The sequence below is a fragment of the Carassius auratus genome, unplaced genomic scaffold, assembly GCF_003368295.1.
Source record: "Carassius auratus strain Wakin unplaced genomic scaffold, ASM336829v1 scaf_tig00215406, whole genome shotgun sequence".
In the NCBI taxonomy this organism is placed as follows: domain Eukaryota; kingdom Metazoa; phylum Chordata; class Actinopteri; order Cypriniformes; family Cyprinidae; genus Carassius; species Carassius auratus.
The window spans coordinates 592,137-612,500 of NW_020528072.1; the positions used below are offsets into that span (position 1 = coordinate 592,137).

General features: G+C 38.1%; 1 long non-coding RNA gene across 1 annotated transcript in view; it reads left to right on the top strand.

The window, feature by feature from the left end:
* LOC113094540 (uncharacterized) overlaps window positions 1-20,364 on the top strand; it is a 50,381-nt gene that overhangs the window by 11,557 nt on the left and 18,460 nt on the right. Inside the window, exon 2 of the long non-coding RNA XR_003288120.1 lies at window positions 2,945-3,118. This is a non-coding gene — a long non-coding RNA (uncharacterized LOC113094540). The remainder of the gene's footprint in view (window positions 1-2,944; window positions 3,119-20,364) is intronic.

Sequence of the window (20,364 nt, forward strand, 5' to 3'; positions counted from 1 at the left end):
GTTGAGGCCTACTACCTGACAACCACAGTATGTGGGAGCTTGCTTTCAGAGAGACCTGGTGAAGCCTACTATCTGAAAAACCACAATATGCTATTTAGTGGAAAACGCACAGTATGTGGGAGCTAAATCTCCAGGGAGGCCTGGTGAGGCCTACTACCTGACAACCACAGTAAGTGGGAGCTCACCATCAGAGAGGCCTGAAGAAGCCTACTACCTGATAACCACAATATGTGGGAGTCCACACAGGCCCTCATATTGAGGGAAGCGATGCTTGGGGTGAATAACAAATACACACAAGTTGAATGAAGCCCATGGACCCCAGGGCTAATCATCTTCAGAAAGGGAATGAAGCAGAGCGCGTAACCCCTACCGTACCGGATATTAGAAAGTGCACAGAGCCCTGCGTGCACACTTACCACTTACGTGGATTTGAGAAAGTGCGCAAAGTGTTCACGTGCACACTGACCACCATGTGGTTTTGAGAAAGTACACAGGCTTAGCGTGTTTACAGAAAGGTTCCTAAGCATCGAAGAGGCGCTGGATCACACAGGAGAGGCGAGCTCCAACCCTCAAGCGAGGGGAGCATCACCTGAGGCAGTACATACAGAAGGACTCCGTAACTACCACCTCCCCAGATGCGCCAAGTGGCCAGGCCCCTCAGGGTGACCTGGCCGGACATCCATGAAATTCCCTGCAATGCTGTGCCAGTTCTGACGATCAGCCAGGCTCCTCGGGAGGGGGTGTGGGACAAGCAACCACAGAGCGCTTGCTTCCCACTTGCGGGACTCGCTCCACGGTGGGTGTCGCGCCCAGGGGGGCAAACCCACGTGGCACGGCCACCTGCCGAAAGCCTGTGATCGTGGCCAGAGCACGAGGCTGGAACTGAGTACTGTAAAGGAAACTCACAGAGTTTGTTAGTAGACATATAACCACCAGCAACATAACACCCATAAGCAGAAAGGGTTACATACTCACCCACCCTCCTGTACTGGAGTCCCACTTTACTGGGGCGCCCCCTTTTGGTCCGGACCGTCAGTAAGGTGGTCACTATGAAAATAGGACCAACCAAAACATAAAAGGTCCATGATAGGAGACTGTTATGTGAGAAACTTTCCACCTAACCCCGATCAGGTGGAGTGCTGGTGGCTACAGGGGAATTATGGAGGGGAGAAATAAAACAGAAGTTAAAAACATCCAAAAGGAAGTGACTAACTCCTAGGTATCGCTCTGATCCGGATGAGAACGCTGCCTCGTCTGAATCACATCCCTCAGACCCTGCTTACCTCTTCGTGACCCACGATTCCTCCCCTGCCCTCAGGCGGGGGAGGAGCGCGAGCCGCGACACTAGCCTTCTGCGCCCGTCTTCGATCCTCAGATCGAGATGGGCCAGGACCCCTTTGTTGTTCGGGCTCTGCTGCTGCGTATGATTTACCATTTAAGTGGGATGTATCCTGGAAGGGCTTAGATGGCAAAGAGGGAGATTTTAGAGAGGATGTTCCCCCACTGAGAGATAGCCATCCAGCATCTCATAGCCGTTCTCGTGCATGCCATTGATATCAGCATATCTCGTATGCTGAAACCGATGGATGGGAGAGAAAAATGGCCTCTTCCATTCCTTTTCGACTTCTGCATGTAAGTCAGACAGGAAGGCACACCTGGGCTGGCGGGCTACGGTCAGACAAATAACGCTCATCGAGTCGACCTCGTGACGTTACCTTTCTGGCACGCTTCCATGGCAAGCTTTTTTTTTTTTTTTTGCCGAGGCGCGATCCATAACCTCTAACAGCTCCCCATACGCAGAGCAGGAGAAATGAGCGGCTCAGCCTCAGCTTCTTCGCCACTCTCAAATATCTCCTGCTCTTTCTGGGTAGAACCCAGCAGAGCACTAACTTCAGTGTCAGAATGGGTTAATGACAACGCATCTTCCTCCCGAAGTTTGCTCTCGTTTGCCGCCGGAGAGTGTGAGAGGAAAAGTCCCTCTCTACACTCCTCAGCGAGATCCACCTGTGATCCCCACGAGCTCATTCTCCTCTGTGCCTCGGCAACGGCGGGTCCTGAGCCGCGAGATCCAGATGGCAGTCCCTCTTTCCAAGAAAAGAGAGACAAACGAGAGTGGAGCTTTTTCACAGAAAAACGCTCGCAGTGCGCGCAGATTGCCTCCTCAGGGACATTGTGCGTGTGCTCTTCACCCAAACAAGAGATGCAAAGACAGTGTGTGTCATCAGGTGTCAAATAACGCTGACATGGATGAAAACACTGTTTAAACGCCTTGCTAGTGAATGCCATGATAACAATAATAGATTGCTCTTACCTTTCTGGCCGTTTCTCAGATGCACGCTTCAAACAAAACAGTCCATGAAGACGAAGAAGATAATTGACGGGTCCTACGGGCGCATATTTATAGTCGCGCCGGTATCGACATCAGAGGCAGTCGCCGGCCAACACGTTGGCGTTTTTCAAAGTATGCTTCAGACACAGGTCACGACGAGGTGTTCCCCATAGTGTCCCCTCAGAGGACACAGTTCGAAGTTCCCTTGACAGCGAACTATACATATATATATATATATATATATATATATTATGATTCCCACAACACAAAGGTTTATACCTTGAATGCACTTTAAGTAGCTTCGGATAAAGCAGTCAACCAAATGCTTAAGTGTAATTATCACATCTGATCATACGGCTCAAAGTTAAACGATTCACAATGAGTAGGACAGATGTTAAGAATGTTAAAACCCTGTGATAAAGGGTAAATGTTGCCGGATTTACTGCTAAAGTTCTGATAGCCCTGCTTTATCACCTTTTGTACAGGACTCTTCATAAGACTGATTGATGATGACTACCTTGTTCTTATCAAAATTTATTTTCCTTAAGACTCCTCTTAGGAAGTAACTCTAGATGCTCTGTAATACAATAGAGATTTCCTGCTGTCTTTGTCCAGGGGATTGTGGTATGCCAGCGGAGGGCACGGTGTGAACGGAGAGGGCAGGGGAACATGAATAGGTCTACTCTGATGGGACTGGCACTCTCTGGCTCTGCAGTGGAATAAAAGTGACAGTGAGGATTAGAGGAGAGTTCTTCAGCTTGCAGGATAAGCTGATCTTCCATACTTCAGGTAACATTATTTTTTTCTTTTAAATGGGAGCTTTGGAGAAATAATGTGAAACATACCTAATGAGACAATCTGCTCTTCCCAAAAAGACATTTAAGTTTAGGCTTCGACACAATGTGTCTGACTGCTGAGCTTGGTCATCGGCTCCAAAAATGAGATCTAAACCTTGATTGGGACCTTAAAATGTCAAGAATCTCCTAAGGATGACAGGCAGAATTTAATGCATATGTCTCTGAGACTCTATTCAGCAGATTATATTAGTGACACAGGTCACCTAATCTCTAAGAGGATGAATACATTCAAACGGAGGAGACAAGCTAGTAGAATCTTCCCCCCGGCGAAAGACTTCCTCAAAGACAATACTGTATCAAAAGGGCACAGTAGTTGCACCCAGTCCCAACCTCAAGGATCAAAATGCTATCTGATCGAGTATGCATGCTCCATTAACACTTGGCCACATAAATGTGTTTTTGCAATGATGTTATGAATGTGTTTGCTATCCCCCAGAAGTTCATTTTTCTTTTGGCACTCTTTATGCCCCAAATGGCAAGTGTTTGAGTTTTGCAGTTGCTAAGTTTTTATCAGTCCGCTGGGTATCAAAGTTGGGCTACTACACTGAACACTAACAATTGCTGGATTTGCTGAAGTTAGCAAAGTTTGTGCCCTTTAATCTAAAAGATAATCAAGAGTCTCGCTTGAGACATTGTAGGAAGAGGTTTGAATTGGACTTAAGACCGATAACTTAAAGGACTAAGTCCACATGCTTCCGAGTCAAGATATATATTTTTTGTTATTAACTTGTTATTAACTCAGGAGCATGTGGGTTCAGTCTGGATTCTTAAGTTTTGACTTAAAGTAGACCATCTTTTGGGCTTGATCTTGACTCTGTCTCAAATGATCTGGCCTCAACTACCTTATCCAAGTATGTTCCACTTCATTCAACTTTTTTAAAATTTATTCACCCCAAAATGGAGACTTTACATATCAGTAAAGGAGAATTTTCTTGTCTAAGTGTCTGGTTCTTAACCAAAATAATCCCAGAATAAGTTGCACCAAGCTATGTAGGAATAGGATGATATAGTAAGCATGTGTGGTACTGTGGATCATAGTGAGTAGTGCAGTCTGCGACTCTCTTTGCATGCGAACAGCATGCATGTGTTTGACTAGGTATAAATCAACGCATCCACAGCAGAAGTTGGTGTCTGAGTGTGTGCGCGAATGTGTGGATATCTGGTGGGCTGAGGTAGTTCTTGGCTCATCTGCATGGTGAGACAAGTTATCAGAGGGAGCCATAAGTGTCCTGTTCACTCCAGGGACTAAGCAGAACAAGAGCTTCACTGCGATGCATGACTGCACTCTGGCACAGTGCAACTGCACTGGGCCTAATCTCTTCGCACATCCTGATCCACCTCTTCACCTTCTCTCTGGTCATTATCACTTAACAGTTTAATATGTATCGCAGTGGGCATGGCAGTGTGCAGGTCTCTGTGAGTTACTCTGCCCTCGGCTGCCCTATGCAGTTTAGTGAGGATATGAATCCTTTTGGTTTCGATGAGATAGTGCCAACTTGTTTGAACAACATGCAGAACGTTAACAGGATATTTCCTGTTACTATTGCTTAACCGCCAAAATAGGTTTTTAGACTTGGTTTCTTTTGATCTATGGCACCTTACATATTGGTGCCATAGCCCATCCCATGAATTACTATGTGACAGCTGCATAGGGCTGATTTTGAGATTTTCTTAAGTTCCACAGGATGTTTTCAGGATTTTCAATGCAAGAAACCATGGTATGTTACACATTGAAGTAATCAGCAAGCATGCTGTTGGTATGAGACAAATTAGTGAAGTTTTACTGAATATACAACCACTTAATTTGAATGTTTGATTTTTTTATGAGCAGCAGGAAACTCTCTCTCAGAGTTTCTGTGAAATTTAGCAGATCAAGTAAGAATTGTCTTTGACTGACAATATTATAGTAGGGAACACAAGGTCTAGGGGTCTGAAATTTTAATCAGTGGTGAAGAAATTAACTGTATTTTTATGGAGGCAAAGGTCGCCCTAAACTAACCCTTCATTAACTAACTTACACTGACAATCAAAGATGTTTGAGTTTTTGAAAGGAAACCTTTTTTTTTTTTTTGCAAATTTTCTTCATAGGTGATTAAGGGATAGTTACAATAAAAATGGTCATCATTTACTCACCCTGGTGTTGTTTCAGAGCTGTATGACTCTGACTTTTTGTTCTTTGTTTTTGCAATGAAACATAACATCCAGTGGCGACAAAGTGCCATTTTTGCATTCACTTATTTTTTATACAGTAGTTTATTTCAGAGCTTCAGCAAAAATGTACATTAAATAGTTATTCATATGTTGCCCTCTTCCTTACATAAAGCTATTGCATCCCTTCATAAGATTTAGAATATATTGCACAGGCCATATGGACAGCTTTAAGAAGATATTTTGAAAGATTTTACCATCCATACAGTTGATGGGCACCAAACAGCAACTGTTTGGATATTAACATTTTTCAAAATATCTTCTGTTATGTTCAACAGAAGAAAGAAACACATACAGGTTTGGAACAAGTGGAGGATGAGTAAATGATGACAGAATTTTCATTCTGAAAATGAACTGCAGTACTCCTTTAATGATGTGTTTTTAGTGAGTCTTGACACCAAGTCCCTCTATTTTGGAACCACATGCAGGTGCATAAATGATGTCAGAATTTATAGTTCTGGGTGAGCTATTGCATTAAAACCTGTTTAGGAATAAAAATACTCCCTGGTGAGAGACACATGCTGTTTAGTTCGACCTAGTTGTTCAATTACAGAAATGAGTCAGCAAATGTTCATTCTTCATTCACTCCCTCCCTTTAACAGCATGGTTCTGTTTTTGACTGCTGTTCATATTTGGAAGGTCTGTGTTCACGACAGGAACCTGTTCCAGGTATTTACCCACCACACTGCTGGAGTAAATCCAGTGTGATAGTTCGCTCCTCAGGGATGGATTTGATCTCAGACTTGTCATTTCTGGACAGCCCCTGTTGGCATGATCTCTCTATAGCTCCAGGAAGGTTTGAGCTGTATGTTATGGGAGCAGTGTCTTGCAATGTGCTCTGTAAACTAATAATCTCCATGTGATACGTTTCTCTTGCAAGACACTTAGCAGGTTTTTGAGGTTACACAGTGTAATGTGATTTTCTTCACAATATCAGATGTATAAATATGCAAGGATATATTAATCTGGTACAGGAATGAGGCATTTTACATAACTTAATTTCCATCGGCATAATCTTCCGTATTGATTAATGTTATTCCAAGCAGAGGGACATGGCCATTTCAACATTAACCGGATTTATTTTGGATTAGGGCTTAGCTGTCTCTCTGAAAATATACTAAATAAAAATAAAATATTCAAATAAAACAAGTGTCACTGAGAATATTAATACTATAAACATGTGTTGCGTTACATTAATTCCCTTAAATGGCAAACAGGCTGAAATGTCACATTTCTATGAAAGAAAATCTTTTAAGCGCAAATGCAATAAAGTTTTTCATTAAATAATTTCAATTTAAAATATGAGCTAACAGTTGTTACATTGCAAGTGACATGGAAATAGTATTGCTGGGATATCAATTAATCTATGCAGGAAATCCACAGGGACATAGATATGTCCCCTAAATCAATTATTCATCTACTCTCATGTCATTCCAAATGTATATACATTTCTTCATTTATACAATTTGTGCACCATATTTCAGGTGATAAAAAGCCTTCTGTAAAGAGCAGACCAAAGTCATTCACTAATACTCTTCCCTTCCAGAGAGCTTGTTAGCTGCACAACTGTTGTGACTGGGTAAATTAGTCACTGGGTTGAACCGGAGTAAATGAAGCAATCCAATATGTGAATGAATCGTTTAGTCCTATTTGTCAAGTGAATCAACTGATTCATTGAAAAGAAGCAGCTCATATTTTCACTTTTGTACAAATCAGTTGAATTTGTTACTGCTTTAGGCGACTTGGGCTAAGGTGCACAATTTGTCTGGACTTTTAAACATGAATTATTACTATGAATTATCATTTCGATTTTTGGTTAAACTATTTATTTAAACTCAAATCCTCAGATCTTTCTGACTGTCAGTGTGTGGCGAGTCTTTAAATTAAGTAAACAGCATCCTGGGTTAATAAATTTGGCGTTGGAATTCCCAACCTTCCCCCTTTCTGTCTTTCTCTCTCTGTCTCCTTCTCTTTTCTTCTCTACTGGCCACAGATTTACTGCAGCAGTAATAACTGTCATGGCAAATGCCTGGTAAAGTGCCGGACAAGGGACCAACAGAAGGAGAGTATTTATCACGTTATTGACTTTCTGACTGTGGTGTCGTGAACTCTTTTGTCATAAACTGGAGCACTCAGAGCGAGCGTGGTGATCGATAAGGGGGAAAACTGCTGTCAGGTTCTCTCCCAGGGAGCATTGCTTTTGTTACAGCCACTTAGGGGCTGATAAATGCTCTGCTGTGGATAGGTCTCAGCTTCTGTCCACTTGCTAAAGGGACTTCTCATACTAGTTTTTATATATTGGAAGAAAAAAAATCCATCTTCTGCAGGAATATTCTGTGTTTTGAAAGAACTAGAATAACAGTCATAGACTAGGATTGTGTGCTTTTAATAGCCTTCGATATGAATAGCCGTGCTGTTATTTCTAGCGCTTTTCATTTAATAGAGGATTAACCAATCTCTCAGTCTAAAGCTGCTTTTTAAAACAGAATGTACGGTTTTGGATAAAATTACGCACTAAATAATATAAGCTTTATGTTTACAGCTTTATCAAATAATTCCCTGACAGTCCAGATAGTTTGGCTTAATGTCTACGATTAATGTGAGGTGTGCGGTGGACGTGGCAGTCGCTGAATAGTAAGTCAGCGGTGTGGTTATTGATGGCAGTGCTGATTAGGGGGCCGGTAAAGATGGCTGTGTCTGATTGATGATGACGGAGGAGGTGTTAAACCGCTGACGATAAGCAGACAGACTACTCGGGTCGTGATCTCCAGAGCCGACCTGCATTGTTGAGGTCAGAGGTGGGTCAAGTTTACTTCCCCGAGGGGGCCGGCAGCCCTGATGATACTCCCAAAGTTAACATAACCTTTGACCTCTTCAGACAAGAGAGACTCCATCCTGAGTTTTAGACAAGCCTCTCCTTAAACACGAGTAGAGCTTGACTTGTTTGATTCTCTTTTGTAAAAGAGCTCTTTTTCTTTGTTGAAACTTGACATTTGGGAACACCATGTGGGTTTGTCTGATCTGCTAAATATTTAGAAAATAATTAATTCTTCAATTAGGTCAAAGAAGCTGTTTTGTCACAGAAAGACCCCGCTAACTAAAATGTGGTCTGGACAGCTGGTTGAATGACAAGAAAATGACATGAATCACTGACAGATCTGTCGTGACCTCTGACCTCAGAAGTCGGAGAGGTGAGCTGGGTATCAAGTTGACAAATTTATGAATGTTAGACAGCAAGTCCAAAGCAAGCACAGCTGTGTGTCACTTTAGAAATGTAAAACTCTAATGATACAATGGTCTGAAGCAACATTTTCCATGCCAATATGGAAGTTGAAGAACATGATTTAATAAATTAATATATTACAATTATATATATATATATATATATATATATATATATATATATATATATATATATGTGTGTGTGTGTGTGTGTGTGTGTGTGTGTGTGTGTGTGTGTGTGTGTGTGTGTGTGTGTGTGTGTGTATTATACATTTAAGAAATTTTTTTTTTTAATATATATATATATATCAGAATTGGATATTAGAACGTTTTTTTATTTTTATTTTATTACAAATACAGAATAACAATGCTTTATTTTTTATTTTTTTATTCAGGGGCTTTTCTAAGTAAAAACTTAAATGCTTTTATTTTGGATATATTGTACAGGTTTAAAACAAAGTATGTATGCTAGTGTCTTTGTAAGGTGTTTTCCGCAGCTGTGCTGATTTGCAATGCATTTCAATGCCAGAATAGGAGGAGTTTACTTTTAATTAGGAGTTAGAGAGGATGTGAAAGTCACATTCTGGGTGAAATGTTATCTAGTTACATGGGTGGCAGAGGTTTCATTTTAAGGTCTAAAGACAAAATTAACCTCTCCACAATTAAAGCCCCCAGTTGTTGAAGACTGTCATGCCATTTATTCAAGCAGACTGAGCATATTGACAGTTTTGGATGTGTAAATGTCAGGATTAATATGAGGAATACAGGAATAATTAATTCCAGGTGAAAACTCACAACGGAGACCAATAATTTAACCAAGTGCATTCAAATTCTGAGCGCTCTGTTACAGTCAAGACTCTTAATGTGAAGTTCCTTTTGTATTGTCATATATTGTCTGTTGATTTGTTATTTTGGAGGGGAAATTGTTTTTTATTTTTTATTTATTTTTTATACCACCACTCACGTACAAATATTTTTATATTACGTATTGATTTGACAAAAAGATGTTATCTGAAATATCTCACAAACTAAGCTAACTAAATATTATTCTTGACCTTTCATAGTGACAGAAAAGCCTTAAGTGGTGTTTGTGTGGAAGAAGTACAATGAGACGTGCTGGTGTAAATGTGTCTGGCTCTGTGTGCTCTACACCAGCCCTTAAGCTGGGGAAGAAAGTTCCTTCAAAAGCCTGTTCCTGGCTCTCAAGTGGCCCAGCCTGTGACCTGGGGTTATTGTTCAAGTTCATCGGTGTCCAGACAAGTGTGTAATGGCTTGTAATTCTGTCTGAGAGAGGAATGGGTGGACGTGGTGGGGGAAGGGTTGAGACCAGACAGTCTTGAGCTGTTGAACAGGGGCTGAAAATTTGGTACACTTCACACATGTGGACTGATTCCACGCTGGGCTACAGCCTGTGAGGTGATCTCTGGAGCTCGTCAGGTGTTTTAATCTACTGTAATCTACTTTTTACTTTCATTTTCCTTTAACATAAAAAATGCCACTTTGCAACATGTAAGAATCTGATGTATTTCTGAGTTAAACAATGTAGGGTGAATTGATTCAATGTTGAAAAGTTAGCTTTAAAATGAACAGTTATTTTAAGGCATTTATTTATCTTGGTTCATGTTCATTCTACATATACTAATACATGTTAACATTTTGAGTAGTCTAAATTTAACATGAGATTTTAATAAATTATTCATTTATTTATGTATGTATCTACTGTATGACCATTTAATAATTTTAGAGTCATTAAGATTATTATTATTATTATTATTATTATTATTATTATTATTATTATTATTATTATTATTATTATTATTATTATTATTATGTATTTTTTTATGTTGAGTTGTGACGGACATTGTGTGCTGTAAATATATAAATAGAATCAAAAGCTCCCAGATGATAAATCATTATTGAGTAGTTGACAGATACATTCATCGGATGAAAAACTCATTTGTGCATGTGTGAGAAAGAAAGAGAGAGAGAGAGAGAGAGCATATACTGATATACAAGCAGTTTTTGATTTGTGTACACATCCCTTGAAAGAGTGTCATCGTGGTAACACAAACATGTACACATTTATCCTTGGAAAAACAAAGCATGCTCCTTCTGGTTAGTTTTGACATTCCTCTTCAAGGTAATGGCCCTTATGAATATGCATAAGGGGCTCACCTTGAATTATAGGAATGTCTTTTAGCTTTAGTGAGCATGTCAGAAGAGAGAATGAAATGACTGTTGATGTTGTTTTTTGTTTTTTCTGGCATCGTGTGATTTAAGGGCAAACATACTCTTACCTCGATGATAGCAGCGTTAAAATACCCCCGCCTGCTGCCTGATTTACACACAACCCTTTTCCCTCAATTCAAAAAAGGGCAACAAAAGGGCACATATATATATATATATATATATATATATATATATATATATATATATATATATATAGATATATATATATATATATATATATATATATATATATATATATATATATATATATAGATATATATATATATGTGTGTGTGTGTGTGTGTGTGTGTGTGTATAAATGTGTATATATATATCAAGATGTATGCAAAGATAAGAAGAAACACTCACATGCATGTTATAAATGTGTTTACAATAATAATACTCATACAACAGGCTAGTAAATGACTCTCTGAGATATCAACTAGGTGAATTTTCTTTTTCTTTTTCTTTTTCTTTCTCACAGGAATTAGTCCATGCCTAGTGCTTTTTAAATCAATTGGGCAGCAAATGAGGTAGCTGGGGTTAATAGCCATCATTTTGTCACTGTTTATTTAGAAGCACAGCAAGCCCTTGATCAGTGCTCCTTGACAATGTTTGGGAACTGAAGTGTTCTCACAGCCGATTACGCCTCTAGTAACTGGCTGCAGTCTTGTGTGCTACGAAGATGTTTCCTTCCTATTGTTTTGGATGTGATTAATTAAAATAAGATAAGAAACTTTATTGTCATTATAAGAATACAATGGAATTTGTTTGGTAGTTCTCAGAGACCAGCAGCACTGAAGAAATGTAAGAATGCCCAAGATGAATTACACGATAATATAAATACAACGATATATGCAAAATAATATATGTACAGTGGGTATGGATTGTGCAAACAGTACAGTGCAACAGATATTGTCCAAAAGAAAAAGGTATTGCAGAAATAATAATAACCGTCTTCAGTTAAGTCCCACAGCTATGTGTGTGTGTGTGTGTGTGTGTGTGTGTGTGTGTGTAAGGGGAGAAGGTGTGATATTACAGGCTACAGCTCTGGGAAAGAAATTATTTCTCAGTTTGTTTGTGCATGTTCTAATTGCTCTGTATCTTTTTCCCGATGGAAGGGGCTCAAACAGTCTTTGACACGGATTAGTTGGATCCTTGATGATGTCCCTAGGACTCTTATGAAGATGGTTTGCATAAACTGTGTCCAGGTTGGGAGGCTTAGTTCCCACAATTCTCTGTTGTTTTCTCTGTTGGTCCACAAGTCTTTCCACAAAGTGTTGGTTTTCTGTAATCTACAACACCATCTTCATATATGGATTTTATATGGTTTCAGCTTTTTATAAAAGTGTCAGCAAATGCATGTAAATGAAATTCAATGCTACAGAGAATTAAATGCACAACTAGTGGCAAGAAATGGTATTGTTTGATCAGCTTGACCGAGCATGACCAAACATGTATGTATTTGACAGAGACTTTCATCCAAAGTGACTTAAGCTGCATTAGTTTTTATAACTACTTGTCTTCCCTGAGAATCAAACCCATGTCCCTGGCTTTCTCTACCAGTTCAGCTACTCGAAAAAATATCAAATGGCAAGATGTTGGGCAGTTTGTTCGAAAGGTGACAGATGGGGGAGGTTTTCAAACTTGTTTGACAACAGACGTTATTTTTGTAATTCTGTTTGGTACCGCTAGTGGTGCAGAAATAACGCGCTTCGTCTTTAACGGCATTAAACACATTTAATTAATCTCCAAAGTTAAGTAACTGGTCCTTGTGAAGGATCCTCTGTTCGTCAAGAATCCGGTGATGAGGATGAAGGGAAAAAATGAACAGAAGAGGTTTCCAGAAGAAGTGGCAGCATATGTTAGAGGATGTCTGAAGACAGATAATGAATGAGAGAGGAGATGCTTCCTGTTCTCTCGTTTGGGTTTAGGCGGTGTGGAAATTCATTAGGAATGCAGTCATACTCTCAAGTGAATGACCATATCAGCTTACCAAATGCAAATACCACAAAATCTGCAGAGAAGGGAAAGGATTATGTGGTTGGTCTATTAACCTCCCAAAGAGATAACTGACATCTTATCTCCCTAAAATGGCAGGAAGAGCTTGACTACCATCAACCTGAGTTTGACACACACTTTTCACAATAATTAATAGGATCAGATGAAAATTTAAATAGGCCCCTGGGTTTCTATTATGGGTCCCTATGGTTGAGAGAAGCACATGAAGTGTTTGCTGTTGAAGAGGGATGGAGTGCTGTCTCCCTCTCGCTGTCCTCGCTGAGGAGTATCTGTGTCAGAACCAGCAATCGGACAAAAAAAGTTGCCTTTTCACACACTCTCTATTGTACGGACTTATGTGAGGGCAAGGTCAAAGGGGGTATGATGTCATAGTAACCCAGAGGACATTTCAGTTCTCATAGCAATGGCCAACTGACACCAATCGATGAGAGCAGGGCTGAGTAGCTTGGGCCTCAGGGTCAGAAATAGAGATGGACAATGCTGAAACACTATCTTGGAATTGTCTTCATGCAGTTGCATTACCAGCTATTCGTATGGACATTTGAACAGTTTCCATTCTGTGGGCAGACTCTGCTCATTTTCTGTAATATTGTGAGTTAATAAGCAAAAGAAATGAAAAGTTCTGTTGCACTGATTAAGTGGCTAAATTATGAATAATTGCCATGAAATAATTTATTGTCTATTATGTATTAATAATTACTTTAATATTTATTAATAATATCAATTAATATAATGTATATATATTTTATAAAATATTAATACAAATACATAATTGACTATTATTTGTTATTTATTTAATTATATGTTGTATCATATTAATTATATTTAATCAATATTGATTATAATTAGTAGTTATTCTTATACATATAATACATATAATATTCTTTATATGTAATTATTATATTTAATAAATTAGCAATAATGGTTTAATATAATTATAATTTTTCTTCTCAACTAATAATTGTTATTAATATGAATTAACTATTATTCATAATATAAATACATTATTGACTATTATTAATAATTATTACAGTTGATTAATATTGCACATGTAAACTGTAAACAGCCTGACTTAGCTTGGCTTATTACAATTATTTTATAACATGATAAGCATACCATACACTGCACTGATTTTACCATGCTAGTATTTTAAGGACAACATTGGCCACAACTGGAATTCTGAGGCGTTGCTAATATTTCCTTAAAAATTTCATTGGAAATGTTCTTTTCATATTAAAATAAATAAATAAATAAATAAATAAAGTCTTTGTGTATTCCAAAATATGCAGGACTGGCTGTGTAAATGACTGTCCCTTGCCGTAAAAATACAACATTTATCTGTCTTGAATGAGAGATGAGAAGTCACCCTTTTATCCACTTAATCAATGGGCTTGACCTTTGTAGCTTGCACCATGCTGAGTGATTAAAACCGAGCCTCGATGTGAATGTGGCGCAGGAGCGGAAACACGCTGGACAAGATGGAGTGCCTTCTGTTGCAGTTAGTGATTGTCATTGAAAATGAATCGCCAACAGAAACTTTGCCAACCGGTTACCTTTTGTACATCAGTTGTATCATCATATCATTTAGGATTTTCCACCACAGGATAACCAGTCATAACAGAGGTCAATTGCATACAGAAATAGAAGCAAAAACAAGCATTTTCTGAGAAAATGGAGGTAGAAGACGGTTTCATAAAACTATATTTTGACTTTTTCCTCTTTAAGTTTAATAAGGTGTATTTTGTTTTTAAAATCTGGATATTAAGGAAAGAGAAGTGTGAGCAGGGAGATTAAAGCTGCAGTCTGATATGTCTACTCAAGCCGAAATTCACTCATCACTCCTGCTAAACCTTAAGATAATCCTGAAGTGGCTTTTCCTGGCCTACGTCCAAAATGCTCTTAACAAATATGACATAGGTGGATGAATGCTGGGGTAGGGGTGTCCCGAGGGTGACAGATTCATAATGGCCATGTTAAAAACCTCTGTGTAAATCAATGCAAATGCTTTCAAGCAGAAAGTTTGACATTTATGCAAAACAAAACTAGTTTGTGAGAGGATTTTGTATAGATGTGAAATGGTTTTTTTTTTAAACATGAATTATTTCACCCAATATAATGCTATGAAACATTGTAATTGTGCTCTTCTAATGTTGCCCGCATGGAGGATGTGAATACTGATGAGATTAAAGGACACAAAAATACTACATTTTCAAAAGGGAACTTTGAAAATAATTTTATCACAAACACAAAAACACAGTCTGATAACACCCTCATTGGCTGTTGTGTGTCAAAGGGTCACTTTAAACGTATTTGGGTCAAACACTCGAGGTACAGTTTCATCGTAAATGGTTCTTCTACTGTAGATTATCAAGGACTTTACTTCATCCTGTGCTGTAAAATATCTAGTTTCTCATGTGAACCACCAGATTGTCAGTTCTTGCTGTGCTATACCTTGAGGGCCTTATATAAGTTTCACAGTGTTACATTCTGAACTACAGCTTACAAAGAATGACACCACAGCTGAAAATGGTTCTTTTGGTGTTCGTATGAGGTGACAGAACATTTTAAAACCTGTTGAATGGAAAAATCTATTGTTTTATGATGTCCTTGGTTCAGATATGTCCTAATATTAGTGTATGATGAAGTATGACCACTCATTATGTCCCTAGAATGTGATTATTTAACTGACCCCAGACTGAACGAGACCGAATAAAGCGTTTTTTTTTTCTTTTTTCTTTTTCCCATGGAGACATCGAACTACTCTAGAATTATGCAAATGTGTTAGAATGTCATGTGACTCAACCCACTCAGCACAAAGAGAGCCCCTAATTACATTAGTTTAAATGAAGGCTGCCGACCACTTGAGGTGCGCAGCGGTGACAGAGAGCCACAGACAAAGTGCGTTAATGTCATGACACTGTGTCCCGACAGGTTAACGGCACCCATCTGTGGCCGACACAGACACATCTAATTTGTCAGCTGAGTTGAAATTTTTTTAGTCACTTTACACCCATTTAGCTGCAGTTGCTGTCAGCCCTCCAGAGAGGAAATTCAGAACTTTTCACAGGCTTGTGGTCCTGAAGTGCAGCTTAAAAGCCTGTAATTAAGGACTGCTGTGTGCAAATGACAAACCCCAGTTATGACATGCAGGCAGAACAAGAAAGGGTCTTTATGACACTCGGGAGACAGGTACTGGTCGAGGTTTCGCAGGGGTGGCCTTAAATGAGTGGCGTTATTATCTCCGGTTATTCCCCTGGAAAGTACAAACACCGTCTTCCAGGCCTGTATGGGTATAATTTGAAGATACAGTGTCTTGTGTACCGGAAATCTGCTTTTCAGGATACGTTGATAATTGTCAGTTGAAGGCTAATATGAAGTTTAATGAAGTCTGAAGAGAAATTTAGAGGAGGAAACTTCTGCGTTGGACCTTATTTGCTCACATTATGCATAATGTGTTTGTAACTGTTCCTTGGAATATGGTTTGTCAAATCTATGAAATATATTGTGTTGGTTTTCCATGATCCTTTTTACATAAACAGCCACAGCAGAACATTGAGGTTTGGTTGCATCACACAAGTATTGGGGAGTAACTAACTATTAGTTGTGATAATTATTTCAGTAGTTTAACAGTAACTTTTTATAAAAAGCTTATTTTACATAAAAAGCTTTGTTCCTAAATCACCGTTTTTATATCAGTTTGTAACAATCTTTCTGTAGTATCGTTGGGGAAAGATATAAATATTATATTTTTTAAAGAAATGCATAGTTTTATTCATTAAATTGATACATCGTTAAAAAACACTTCAATTTCAAATAAATGCTGTTCTTTTTTATTCATACATCCTGGAAATAATTGTATCACTGTTTCCACAAAAGTATTCAGAAACATTTACACTGAAGACTGGAGGAATGACAGGAATAAATTAAATTCCCAAATATATTAAAATAGAAAATGACTATTTTACGTTGTAAAAAATATTTTACAATATTACTGTTTTTACTGTATTTTTTAATCAAATAAACGCTGTATTGCAGAGCATAATATACTTCTTACAAAAACATTTTATAGACCCCCAAATTTTAAATGGCTCTGTATATTTGTAGGATCATTGAAGTAATGATTCATACGTGTTCAGAAAATTCCCTGTGGCAAACAAGAGTAGTTTTCAGGACACCTGTCAATATTTCTTCACAATTTTATTTGATGCCACTTGAGGAAGCAGAAATAACACCATTTACCTTTACATAATGAATAGTTTGTTGCTTGGCAAATCACAGTTTCAGAACAGTGATGCCTCCTAGATATTAGAACACCCTAGGCTAATTATTGTGATCTGACCCTCTAAAGTTAGCCTTTTTATTCCATTACTTTTAAAACTGACAACATTGAATGACAACCAGTCTGCAGCTCTGCTCACACTTAATAGCTTACGCCTGTGACCACAAGAAGAAACTTGTTAGCAGAACATTTCTTCTGGCCAGGAGCCAAGGACTCAAGAAGAGAGAAGATTGTAGCTTGAGTAAAGACAGAGAAGAAAAAAAAAAAAATCTGTAAGACACTAGGGCTAATCCACTTATTAAAAGCAACTGCTAGCATGCAATCCAGAGTCTGATATTAATACCTAATCAGGAGTTAACTAAAGGAGAGTTAGTTAACGAATAATCATCTGTGATAAGACTATGATATGGTGGAGAATAAGGGCATTCTTAGGGGAGTATGACAGATCTTGTGCCTCTGTTGGGTCCACAGTTGAAGGTCGTACTGAGAGAAAGAGAGATACAGATGGAGCTGCTTGCAAAGATGAAATGATTCTAGAGTAGCTGGAGAAGTTTAACTGCTTGGGAATGCGTTTAGTATCTCCATGTGAAAATGACTGAAAACCTGGCAAACCAGTCTTGGCAATTTGAAAAATGAACCTTGCTGTAAGGCAAACGCAAATTTGAACACAAATTTGTGCTAACTGTGAAGAGGATTATCAGTTTAGATAATCAGAAGAGAGGATCAGTTAAGGTGAATGCTTATAAAACAACATGAGTTTGTTTCCACAGTTGTTTCCACTTTTGTCACAGATTACGCAATTTAAGAGCTGTTTATGAAGTACAGTAGTTTCCTTTTTTTATAGGCAGCCGAATTCTAGATTTATCCTAAAACAAAAACAGTGATTGATATATTCTGGAAGATTGTATAAATGGTGTTCAAATGTTTTGGAATGATAGTTTGCCATGACTGTTTAAAAGAGGCTGCTTCTGCAGAGTCAGAATTCACAATAATATCAATAGTCTCTGTGGAGTGTTTCCAGTAAAGTTTAATCATGTGTGAGACTTCCCTTGTTCTTGCTGGTGGAACTGAGAAGGATGGCTAACAGCCGGCCCTTTCCTCCCCCTTGTGGTCTAACAATGTTTCATGACAGCTTGTGTGTCCAGTCCCTATCCAAGGTTCTAATGTGAATGTAAGGCAGTTAATATAGGTTGTGGTGTGCTTCTGCTAAATAACAATATTCTAATATTGATGCATTAATGCACTTTTTTTTGTATGATTTAATTTGTTCACAATGTAAACTCATAAATGAGGATGATAAATGCAATACCATATAAAAGGCAACAAAATAGTTAAGTATATCAAAAGTGAAAAATAAAATGAAGACTTTCAAGGGCCACAGATTTATTATTGGGCAACTGGCGCTAGTTTTTCCAGTTATGTTTTCTAAAGGAAGGTGGATTTATTTTTGATCAGTTTTTGCCTATAGCCACAAACTTTAAATCCATGGCTACAGAAGACTTGATAATAAAAATATTATATTTAAGTGTTAATTTGGTTTCTAGCTTTCACAAAACTATTCTAATTTAGAGGTTTTGAACTAGGTGTTTAATAGCAACATACAAAACAAGGGGAAACATGCATTTGTATATTGGGTCTTTTAGGGAAAATGCCCCTAAATATTAGTTTTGTCATGATTTAGTCAACCTCACGTCATTCCAAAACATTATAAATTTCTTCTATGGAACATTAAAAAGGTATTTTGATAAGTGTCTAATATTCTGTTCATACAGTGGAAGTCAATGACCACCAGAACTTTTTGGTTACCAACATGCTTCAAAATATCTTCCATTGCGAGTGAATAAATGATTACTACGTTTGAATTTTTTTTTTTTTTTTGTGAATTCTCCCTTTAAAGCTTTTTAGTTGCATCCTTTGTGAAAACTAGCCTGTCTTTCCATGTATAATATTATATTAAAAAAGGACAAGGATGAACTGAGAGATCTTTCAGCCAAGGGGCTAGATGCATGGGTCGGCAAACCTCAGCTGTGAAGAAATGAGTGGCTTTAAGCTGCAAAGAAAACAGATGTAAATTCTAAGATGGCAGCAGTTGGCAACCATCCAAAGGGGCATTTACCCTCCCTTCAGCGGTCCCTTTTGACTTTTCCCACTTCTAAAGGTTGAGATTAAATTTGCCAGTTATGCTTTACCCACATTTCCTCAGACTCCCCTGAATTTTTTCTTGTTCTACAGTATATTGCAAATGCATCTCAAAATTTACCTTTAACTGTAAAGCGTATTTATTAGCACTGCTGGTCAAATGTGGCAATGATGAAAAAAATTAAATGATTAAAAATGATTACGAAAATCTATTTTCTGATTGGGAAAATATGCTGCATACTTCACTCTTCCAAGGTTATCCGTTTTCTGGTGAAAAGGGATAGGAGATTAATCTTCTCAGCAATTCATCAGCAGCAGATATCAGCGATTTGCAGTCATTAAGCAGTGGACATGGATTAGCAGCACTATACCGCTGTAGAGACTGGCTAGAGAAGACGAGGAGAACAGCACTGGGACTTAGTACAAGGCTAATTAGATCTGTCTATCTCCACACATCCATCTTCTCCTGCTGGAATCACACCGGCCTAATTCTAAATAAAGTGCTCTTTATTATTCTATCATTCAGGTTATTGCATGTGATATAATGATCCACTCTTGGTCAGTGTTAATTGACATTCATTATTTTTGCTTTGAGAGAAGATTGGGCTTATCTATCTATCTATCTATCTATCTATCTATCTATCTATCTATCTATCTATCTATCTATCTATCTATCTATCTATCTATCTATCTATCTATCTATCTATCTATCTATCTATCTATCTATCTATCTATCTATCTATCTATCTATCTATCTATCATCTGTCTGTTTATCATTCTGTCTATCTGTCTATGCATGCATGTAGCTGTCTGTCTGTCGTTCTATCGATCATTCTATCTTTCTATCATTCCATCTGTCAGTAGATTAAAATACAAGTTTCCATTGATTCTCGATAAAATCTCATTCTGTCTATGATAATAATTGAAATTTCAGAGTTCTTTGTGGTTTTTCTGTGGTTAACATTGTTAATGTATGCGTCAATGTCTATTAACAGAAGCAATTGCTGTCTTGCTAGACCTCTATCTAGCATACGTGGTAGTGAAGCTCTTCAGGAGAAGTGAAAATGTGTGATTGGATT